The sequence below is a fragment of the Choloepus didactylus genome, chromosome 23 (genome assembly GCF_015220235.1).
Source record: "Choloepus didactylus isolate mChoDid1 chromosome 23, mChoDid1.pri, whole genome shotgun sequence".
Classification (NCBI taxonomy): Eukaryota; Metazoa; Chordata; class Mammalia; order Pilosa; family Megalonychidae; genus Choloepus; species Choloepus didactylus.
In genome coordinates, this window is record NC_051329.1 from 3730075 (window position 1) to 3741517 (window position 11443).

Sequence of the window (11443 nt, forward strand, 5' to 3'; positions counted from 1 at the left end):
AAGCCTTTTATTTCTTTGTCTTGCTGGATTTCTCTGGCTAGCACTTCTAGCACAATTCTGAATAACCGTTGTGACAGCGGGCATCCTTGTCTTGTTCCTGATCTTAGGGGAAAGGCTTTTGGTCTCTCACCATTGAGTACTGTGCTGGCTGTGGGTTTTTCATATATGCTCTTTATCATATTGAGGAAGTTTCCTTCAATTCCTACCTGAATTGTTTACCAAAAAAGGATGCTGGATTTTGTCAAATGCTTTTTCAGCATCTATTGTGATGATCATTTGATTTTTCTCTTTTGATTTGTTAATGTTGTAATACATTGATTGATGTTCTTATGTTGAACCATCCTTGCATGCCTGGAATGAACCCCACTTGGTCATGGTGTATGATTTTTTTTAATGTGTCTTTGGCTTTGATTTGCAAGTATTTTCTTTTGAGAATTTTTGTGTCTATATGCATGAGGGAGTTTGTCTTGTAGTTTTCCTCTCTTGTATCATCTTTACCTGGTATTGGTAATAGAGTGATGTTTGCTTCATAAAATGTGTTAGGTAGTGTTCCATTTTTTTCAATTTTTTGAAAGAGTTTAAGTAAGATTGGTGTCAGTTCTTTTTGGAAAGTTGGCAGAATTCCCCTGTGACGCCATCTGGCCCTGGGCATTTATTTGTGGGAAGCTTTTTGATGACTGATTGGATCTCTTTGCTTGTGATTGGTTTGTTGAGGTCTTCTGTTTCTTCTCTTGTCAGTCTAGGTTTTTCATGTGTTTCCAGGAAATTGTCCATTTCCTCTACATTATCTAGTTTGTTGGCATATGGTTGTTCATAATATCCTCTTATAATTTTTAAAATTTCTTTGGGACCTGCAGTAATATTGCGTCTCTCACTTATTATTTTGTTTATCTGGGTCTTCTCTTTTTTGATTTTGTCAGTCTAGTTAGGGGCTTGTCAATCTTGTTGATCTTCTCAAAGAATCAACTTTTGGTTTTATATATAGTCTCTATTGTGTTTTTGTTCTCTGCCATTTATTTCTGCTTTAATCCTTGTTATTTCTTTTCTTCTACTTGGTTTAGGATTAGTTTGCTGTTCTTTTTCTAGCTTCTTCAGTTGTGCCATTGGTTCTTTGATTTTAGCTCTTTCTTCCTTTTTAATGTATGCATTTAGAGCTATAAATTTCATCCCATAAGTTTTGATATGTTGTGCTTTTATTTTCATTCATCTCTAGAAATGTAGCAATTTCTCTTGCTATTTCTTCTTTAACCCACTGATTGTTTAAGAGTGTGTTGTTTATCCTCCAGATATTTGTAAATGTTCTAAATCTTTGATGGCTATTGAGTTCTAATTGTATTCCATTGTGAGCAGAGAATGAGGCTTTTTTTTAATGGCCCAGCACATGAACAATTCTGGAGAAAGTTCTGTGAGCACTGGAGAAGTTGTATCCTGTTGATTTGTGATGTAATGCTCTATATATGTCTGTGAATTCAAATTCATTTATCAGATTGTTTAGGTTTTCAGTTTCCTTATTGGTCTTCTGTCTGGTTGATCTATCTGTAGGAGAGAGTGATGTACTGAAGTCTCCCACCATTATTGTGGAAACATCTATTGCTTCCTTCGGTTTTGCCAATGTTTGTCTCGTCTACTTTGGGGAACCTTGATTGGGTGCTTAAACATTTATGATTTTTATTTCTTCTGGGTGATTTGTCCCTTTTATTAGTATATAATATCATTTGTCTTTATGACATTCTTGCATTTAAAGTCTATTTTATCTGAAATTAATATTGCTAACCCTGCTTTCTTTTGGCTGTATTTTGCGTGGAATATTTTTTCCCAGCCTTTCACTTTCAATTTCTTTGTGTCTCTGGATCTAAGATGAGTTTCTTGTAAGCAACATATTGATGGTTCATATTTTTTAATCCATTCTGCCAATCTATATGTTTTAACTGGGGAGTTTAATTCATTCACATTCAATGTTATTAATGTGAAGGCAGTTCCTGAATCAGCCACCATATCCTTTGGTTTTATTTGTCAGATATATTTTTTCCCTCTCTTTATTTCTTCTAGTGTACCCTTACTAAAACTCTTTAGTTCGGAGCCCTTCTGCAGACCTCTCTCTCCTTTCTTTTTTCCTCTGCCAGTAGTGATCCTTTTAGTATTTCTTGTAGGGCAGGTCTCTTGTTAGCAAATTCTCTCGGCATTTGTTTCTCTGTGAAGATTTTAAGCTCTGCCTAAAATTTGATGGAGAGCTTTGCTGGAGAAAGAATTCTTGGTTGGAAGTTTTTCTCTTTCAGAATTTTAAACATGTCATGCCACCGCCGCCTTGCCTGCACAGTGGCCACTGAGAGTAGTCACTACTTAGTCTTACATTGTTTCCCTTGTATGCAGTGAATTGCTTCTCTCTTGTTGCTTTCCAAGCTTGATCCTTCTCTTTAGCATTAGACACTCTGATCAGAATATATCTTCAAGTGGGTTTACTTGGATTCATTCTATCTGGAGTTGGTTGAGCACCTAAGATTTGCATATTTATGTCATTTTCAAGGGTTGGGAAGTTTTCCTCAAAAGTGTCTTTGAATACTCTTCCTAGTTCTTTAACCTTCTTTCCCCCTTCTGGAACACCAGTGATTCTTTTTTTGTGTGTGCACTTCATTTTGTCCATCATATCCCTGAGATCCATTTCAAATTTTTCAAATTTTTTCACCATTCGTTCTTTTGTGCTTTTACTTTCCATCATACTATCTTCAAAGTCACTAATTCATTTCTTTACTTCTTCAAATCTGTTTTTATGTATTTCAAGAATATTTTTAAATTGATGAACAGTATCTTTTATTTCTATAATATCTGCTATTTTTTAATTTACTCTTAACAAATTTTTCTTTATGCTCTTCTAGAGGGTTCATGTCTGTTATATCCTAAGCCATGATATTGATGTTTGTGAATACTTCATTGATTAATTGCTGCAAGTTCTGTGTCTCCTCTGGTTTTTTGATTTGGGCATTTGGCTTATCCATATTTTCTAGTTTCTTCATATGCTTTATAATTTTTTGTTGTTTTTGGCCTCTTTGCATTTAATTATCTTGATAGGGTTCTTTTAGGATATGCAGGCTTATTTGAACATTTATCTGTAATTTGACACAGTTACAGCTTGGTGGAGTGCAAGTTCCCTGACCTAGAAGCAGATGGTGCTCCTGAGCCACCTCTTACCCTCAACCAGTTCTCCCTAACTTCCTCTGTGCACTGAGTGGGGGCCCAAACCATGTGGATGTCCAATCAGTGCATTGATTTTCCATGTGCAGTGGGGCCTGCCAGCCCTGTGGGTGGGGGACGTGCCCTGTGCAGTTTGACAGGGAGTCCGCTCCAGGACATAGTGGTCCTGGCCATTCCCAGGGCTGTGTGTGGAGTACCCTGGGACTGCAGAGCTGCATATCTCACCTTCCTGCTCAAGTGCCCCACAGTCCCTCTCTGACGTGGGCCCACGAGTCCCTGGGATTCAGGGAAGCCTCATGTCGCTTCCTTGCGGTGCCCCTGCCTCTAGGCTGTGCACACTGCAGGCTTCTGTGGAGGAACAGTGGGCGCTGTCACAAGCCCACTGAGTTCCAAATTCCCTCAAGGAGGCTCACGGCCATGGTGCTGTGAAGGGGTGTCTCCCAGCCAGCCTCAAAGATGGTGCTAGGCACATGGAAACTACCCCCTTCCGCGACTGTCTTCTCCAAAGGCCAGTCCCTGGCGCAGGGGCTCTTGGCTGCGGGTCTGTGAAGCGTCGTCACCCACGTCAGGTGCTGAGGAGGGTGCCTGGGTCATGGACTCACCCCCAAGCTCAGCTGTGGTTCTGGCTGCCCGTTCCCTGGTGGCTTTCGGGGCTGAACACTAACCCATCTCCGAATGTAGCCTTTCGGATTCTCCAAGTGCATAGTCGCTGTGGGTGTGGAAATCCCTGCCCAGTCGGAACCCTGGAGCCACTGTTCTGGAGCAATTTCTGTCCTTTATTTAGTGCTTTTCATGGAGGAGAATTTCACTCTGTCTCTCCTAATCCGCCATCTTGGATCCCTCTAAGAATTCACTTCTCTTTGATGCCAGAAGAGGGAGACTCCCTCACTCCGCTCAGATTTCTCATTTTAAAGTCTCTGTGCTTTAAAACAAAGATAGAAGCCAAAAAACAAGGGAAGAAACATGGCACACTCCTCTTTTGTGTCCCAGGATTGTGTGGTTTAACCTGCATTTATTTGTGAAAAATATGGTTCTTTGATGGTTATTGACTTCCAGTTGCATTCAATTTTGGTCACAGGATGTGCTTTGAATAATTTGAATCATTTTAAATTCTCTGAGGCTTGTTTTATGCCCTGGCATATGATCTATCCTGGGGAAAGTTCCATGAGTGCTAAAGAAGAATGCATATACTGGTAATTTGGGATGTAATGGTGTATGCATGTCTGTTAGGACTAATTCATTTAGCACATTGTTTAGGTTCTCAGTATCCTTATTGGTCCTCTGGTTGATCTCTCTATAGGAGAGGGTGGTGTATTGAAGTCTCCCACAATTACTGTAGAAATGTCTATTGCTTTCTTCAGTTTTGCCAGTGTTTGTCTCATGTACTTGGAGCTCCTTGATTGGGTGCATAAACATTTATGATTGTTTTTGTTTCTTTTTAATTGGTTAGTGTTCTTCATTGTGTCTTATGACATCTTTGCATTTCAAGTCTATTTTATCTAAAGTGAGTGTTGCTGCCCCTTTCTTTTGGATGTAACTTGCATGGAATATTTTTTCCATCCTTTTTACTTTTCAATCTCTTTGTATCATTGGTTCTAAGATGAGTCTCTTGTAACCAGCATATTGATGGTTAAAATTTTTTAATCCATTCTACCAGTCTCTATCTGTTAATTGGGGAGTTTAATCCATTCATATTCAATGTTATTATTGTGAAAGCAGTTCTTGAATCAGCCATTTTATCCTTTGGCTTTTAGTTGTCAGATCTATTTTTTCTCCTCTCTCTCTTCATTTCCTTTAATGTATCATTACTAATACTCTTCAGGTCTGTGCCCTTCTCCAGGCCTTCTTTTTCTTCTCAGCTGGTAGGACTCCCTTTAGTATTTCTTGTTAACAAGGTCTCTTGTTAACAAATTGTCTCAGAATTTGTGAAAATTTTACACTCTCCCTCAATTTTGAAGAGAGCTTTGCTGGATAAAGAATTCTTGTTTGGCAATTTTTCTCTTTCAGTTTTTAAAAAATGTCATACCACTGCCTTGTCACCTCCATGGTGGCTGCTGAGTAGTCACTACTTAGCCTTATGTTGTTTCCTTTGTATGTGGTGAATCGCTTCTCTCTTGCTGCTTTCAGAACTTGCTCCTTCTCTTCACCATTTGGCAATCTGATCAGAGTGAGTTTATTTGGATTTATTCTATTTGGAGGTTTTTTTTTTTTTTTTTTTTTTTTGCATCTTTGTTTTGCATATTTATGTCATTTAGAAAAGTTGGGAGCTTTCCCTAAACAATGTTTTCGAACTCTTCCTAGCCCCTTTCTCTGTAACTTCTGGAACACCAGTGATTCTTATATTTATGTGCTTCATATTGTCCATCATTTCCCTGAGATTCATTTAAAATTTTTCTATTTTTTCAGCCATTTGTTCTTTTGTGCTTTCTCATTCCATCATCTGTCCTCTAGTTTGCTAATTTCTTTCCTCTGTGTCTTCAAGTCTGCTGTGGTGTGTCTCAAGTATATTTTTAATTTGATCAGCAGTATCTTTTATTTCCATAATATCTGCTGTTTTTTAATTTACTCTTTCAAGTTCTTCTTTATGGCCTTCTTAAATGTTCTTGATGTACTTTATATCCTTAGCCATCTCATTGAAGTTTTGGAGATTTGTGTGTACTTCTTCGATTCATTGCTCCAAGTTCTGTGTCTCCTCTGGCTTTCTAATTTGGTCATTTGGTTGTCCTTATCTTCTGGGTTTCTTTTTATGCTTTATAATTTTCTGTTGTTGGCCTCACGGCATTTATTTATTTGAGGATATTCAGTATTATTTGAACATTTATCTACAAGTTGGCAGAGCTACAGCTTTGTGGAGTGCACTTTCCCTGTCCTACTAGCAGATGGCACTCTTGATCTACTTCTTTCCCACCAGCCAGCTTGCCCCCAACTTCATCCATGCACTGAGCAGTGTCCAGACTCGGTGGAAGTCCCATCAGCGCACTGGTGACTGTCCGCCCTGTGGGAGGGGAGTGGGTCCTGTGCAGTTTGGCAGGGAGTCCGCTCCAGGGCACGGTGGTCCTGGCAGTTCCCGGGGCTGCGGGTGCAGTACTCTGGGGTTGCAGAGCTGTGTGTGTCACCCTCCATCTCAAGTTCACCGCAGTCCGTGTCCGCCCTGTTCCTGTGTGTCCTGGGGTTGGGGAGGGGCTCCTTGCACCTCCGTGCAGTGCCTTAGCCTCTTGGCTGTGCTCCCCATGGGTTTCCATGGAGAAGAGTGGTTGCAGGCACCACAAGTCCACTAGTTCTTTCCCAGGAGCTCTCGGCTGCGGGTCTGTGAAGGGTTATCCCTCCAGCCAACTGCTGAGAATGGTGCCCGGGGCACGGAAGGCTGCTTCCTTCTGCACTCGTCAGCCGGCTGCACCCGCCTGTCCCCGGTGGCGTTCTGGGTGGAACACTCACCCGTCCTAAATGCAGCTCTTGGCTTCTCTAGCTATGTTCTCACTACGTCGTGTAGAAGTCCCTGCCTGGCCAGAGGCATCCTGCAACTGCTGTTCTGGAGCTCTCTCTGTCTTTTATCTAGTGTTTTTCACGGAGGAGAATTTTGCTCTGTGTCTCCTTAATTTGCCATCTTCCAGGAAGTCTCTTCCTTTTTAATGTTGGCTTTTGAGCTATAAATTTTCCTCTCAGCTCTGCCCTCACTGCATCCCATAAGTTTTGATATGCTGGGTTCTTGTTTTCATTTGTCTCATGGTATTTACTGATTTCTCTTACAATTTCTTCTTTGACCCATTGGTTGTTTAAGAGTATGTTGCTTAACCTCCCTATATTTGTGAATTTTTCTATTCTCTGCCTGTTATTGATTTCCAGCTCCATTCCAGTATGATCAGAGAAAGTGCTTTGTGTGATTTCAATCTTTTCAAGTTTATTGGGACTGTTTTGTTATTCGACTTGTGGTCTATCCTGGAGAATGATCTATGAGCACTTGACAAGGATGCATATCCTGCTGTTTTGGGGTGCAATGTTCTGTAAATATCTGTTATGTCTAATTCATTTATCATTTTATTCAAGAGTTTTGTTTCTTCATTGATCTCTGTTTAGATGTTCCATCTTTTGATGAGAGTGGTGGACTGAAGTCTCCAGCTATTATGGTAGAGTTGTCTATTTCTCCCTTCAGTTTTGCCTGTGTTTGCCTCATGTATTTTGGGGCACCCTGGTAGGGGCATAAATATTTATGATTGTCATTTCTTCTTGGTGGATTGCTCCTTTTATTAATATATGTCCTTTCTTGTCTCTTACAAATTTTTGTGTTTACAGTTTATTTAGTCTGATATTAGTATTGCTACCTCAGCTCTTTTTTGGTAACTATTTGCATGGAATATCTTTACAGCCTTTTACTTTCAACCTGTTTTATTCTTTGGTCTAAGGTGAGTCTCTGATAAACAGCATATAGATGGATCATTTTAAAAAAATATATTCTGCCAATCTGTGTATTTTGATTGGGGAAAAATATGGAATGCTTCACGAATTTACATGTCATCCTCATTCAGGGGCCATGGCAATCTTCTGTGTATCGTTCCAGTTTTTAGTATTTGTGCCACTGTAGCAAGTACTGCTTGTCTTTTTAATTGTAGCATCCTCTGTGCCTAGAACTGAGCCTTGCGTAGTGAGAAGAGTTCTTGGATGAATGAATGAGCAGGGAGATCGGTTTGTTTCTATTTTCTTAAGAAAAAAAAAAAGTGCTGAGTGACTGAAGAACTTGAAAGGGCACGAAATTATCAGCTTGTCTGCTCCATGGGGTGACATAGGAAAACACTGTCATGTGGCAGCAGAATGAGAACTCAAAAATACATTTGGCTCCAGGCTTAAGCAAAGCTCTTTCTTGCTGTTGAATAACAAAAATATGTCTTTCTTTGCTTCTGGGAAAATGGACAAAATTGACAGTGGAAGACAAGGAAAATTTCCTTCTCTGGTAATGAGAATTGTTTTGCCTCAGGTGCAAAATGCTTCTGCACCTCCACTGATGACTGCATTTAGGTGTGCGTTAGCGGGAATGCTGGGGCCCCGCTCCTCATCGCCTACCTCTGCATTTACTTTAATTCCAGCGCCCTGGGTGGGAATGAATTACAAGGTTATTTAACCCTGTTTCACCATATACCTTGACAGAGTCTTTCATTTGAGGAAGAAAATGTCCTTCATTTTCAAAACTCGCTGTTGGTGGTGGGGAGTCCAGCCTGCAATCTGTTTCTGTGGCTGCCGTGTGATTGGAAAAGTCCTCATTGGCATCGTTTTACCTGCCTGGCGGGGAGAGATTGGCCCTGCTGCAAATCAGCTGCAGACGACCCTCGTTGCTGGGTTTGATCACCTTTGAACCAGCCCTCGGCCCTGAGGCTGGTGTCAGCCAGCAGGGACATTCAGAATCTTCCCTGCACTCGAGCCAACTTTCGGAAGTCAGAGCCTGTTGGCGAAGGGACGGTCACTCGGTGAAGGGCAAGCATGTGGGGAGAGCAGTAATTTTCAGACCTCTGGAGGACCATTTGGCGTTCCCGTGCTGACACACCAGCTGTGCTGGGACTTGCCGGGCGGATTTGTACCTGATGCACCTAACTCACACCTATCCAAGGCGCTGTAGGGCTAGGGCAAAACGGACATGCCACAGGTAAGAAGGATGGTGGCCCGGCACGTGGGCGAAGTGCCTGCGGATCACCAGAGTAGAGGTAACGTCCGTCGTGGACGATCCTGGGGAGGAAGGGGGCGTGAGGAGGTCGTTAGCGCAGCCTCTGGGCCAGGTGCCTCGGTTGCCTTGGTGGGGAGCCCTTTCAACCCCCCCAGAGGCTTTGCCAGGTGGGTGCGCCGTCTGCCGAGGGCTGGGCTACTCTTCATTTTATTAGTGGGACTAAAAAATGACCTTTTCCTAGTTTTTGTTCTCAGACAATACCTTCTTGCTACAGAAAGTCAAACAATTCAAAAAATCATAAAGTGATAAGTGAACGTTCCCTGCCTTTCCCCATGCCAGCCCACTGAGGGGTGACCCCTGGTTCTGGCTTTGTATCTTCCAAAATCATGTATGCTTTCATCAACATATGTATCGCTATTATCATCATTATTTTAAGTACCCTGTGATTTATTCATTGTATTGTTGTTTGCCTTACTTTAAAAAATCTTTTTATAATTGAATGTTTCACACCTACACAAAAGGAGAGAGAGCATACGATACACACCCCTTCATCTGTCAGCTTCAGAAGTTACCAGCAATATGTCTGGGTTGTTTCATCCACCTTACCTCACTCTTCAAAATTCTGTCTTTTGGAAAATTTCATATACAAAAGCAGACTAATGTGTATTGTGAACCTTCACATATCCATTACCCAGCACCAGCGTTTCCAACAGAGCCAACCCCGTACCCCCGCGACATCACCCTCCAGCCTCGGATTTTATTTAAAAGCAAATCCCAGGTATCATCTATTTCACCTCTAACTTTCTTTCTTCCTTTCTTTTTTTAACAGCTTTATTGAGACATAATTCACATACCATAAAATTCACCCTTTTAAAGTGTATAGTTCAATGCATTTGTGCATATTCAAAGAGCTGTGCAGCCATCGCCACAGTCAGTTTCAGAAGTTTCATCACCTCAGAATGAAACCCCATCCCTGCGAGCAGTTCCCCGCCCTCCGCCTCCCCCAGCCCCTGGCAGTCACTAATCTACGTGTGGATTTGCTTGTTCTGAACTCTTCTTTCATATAAATGGAATCCCGCAAGATGGGGTGTGGTGCCTGGCTACTTTCACCTCACGTCTTCAAGGTTTGTCCACGTTGCAGCGTGTCGGGACCTCGCTCCTTGTAGAGGCTGAAGGGTTCTCCGTTGTATGAAATACCACAGTTTTAATGTGTTCATCAGTTGACGGGCATCAGTTTGTTCTCACCTTGACTATAGTGAATACTGCTGCTATGAACACTCATGCACATGTTTTTGTGTAGACATGTATTTTCATTTCCCTTGGACACATGCTTCAGAGTGGGATTCCCGAGTCGTATGTTATCTCCGTGTTTAACCTTTTGAGGAACCTCCAGACCTTTCCCGTAGCAGCCGCCGCATCGTGCGCTCCCACCAGCAGCTTACGAGCGGCAGTTTCTCCTCATCCTTGCCAACACTTGGCTTATCTGTCTTTTTCATTCTAGCCACCCTAGTGTGTGTGGAGTGGTGTATCATTGTGGTGCAGCTTTCTTTTACATCGAATGATTTCTCATGGGAAGAATATTAGGTTGATACGTGTACATCCACGTTGATCTGTTTACGAGCCACGTGTTGTTGTCACACAGATGTGCCACAGTCGCTTCGACTGCCGCTCAGCATTGCAGACAAGGTGGCCGAGACCCTGAAACACCCACAGCCCCCGCCAGCCAGTGGGGAGCTGCCCTCTGCCCCACGGCGTCCACTGTATTTAAGAATCAACTTCCCCCGTGTGTCTGGGATGGGGCTAGTTATGTGCCACCGCGTCGGGTCCCGGGGCTGCCGTAGCAAATTACCCCAAACGGGGCTCAAAACCACAGACATTTAATTATATTTGACAGTCTCAGAAGTCAAAATATTTTATTTTAATTTGCGTTTTTCCCCCCATTTTTAGTGCGATTGAGAATCTTTTGGATGTTTACTAGCCATTAGTATTTCTGCATTTGAGACGTGCAAGCACTGGAATTTAGGGTGCTGACTCTTGGGAGAGGTGCGTCCCCAAAGGCCTGCTGTTGCTTAGCATTTCACTCGGGACCTCCCTGATCAGTTCTGGCGGCTGATTCTGTTCCCCTGGTGGAGAAACGGAACAAAATGTGGCAGCTAACTGCACGGAGGATGCAGTTTACTTTGCTGGCTCTAAATTTATGGGAGTCCTGATACATTTTTGATTTAGAGGATTCCTATTCTGTCAAACTTTGTTAGTAACTGAGATTTTACTGATATTCTAGAGCCACCCCACTCTTCTCGTATGCACATAAATTTAATTCACATAAATCGAAACCCAGAATCTCAGTACTTCTAATGTGATGAGAGAGTCGTGGACTCGCTGGATCCTAGAACCCTCCGCCATTCCACCCCAGGTGGCACCCCCGTCCCGCACAATTCCTGAAAGTGTGTTCACAAGTGAGGGTTTTGGACTAAGGGGACGTGGGAGCTAGGGATTGTTCTCAGTGTAGAGTCCCGAGGAGACTCTGGGATTACGCCTCACCCTTTAGACGCAGCCTTCATGGTGTATTTTTGGCAGTTATGCACGTTCTGGAAAACAGTCTTC

General features: G+C 42.4%; 1 non-coding gene across 1 annotated transcript; it reads right to left on the reverse strand.

The window, feature by feature from the left end:
- Positions 1-7667: 7667 nt before the first annotated feature.
- On the reverse strand, positions 7668-7775 carry LOC119519668. The gene has a single exon (XR_005214070.1). It is a non-coding gene; the product is annotated as a U6 spliceosomal RNA (small nuclear RNA).
- Positions 7776-11443: the final 3668 nt, after the last annotated feature.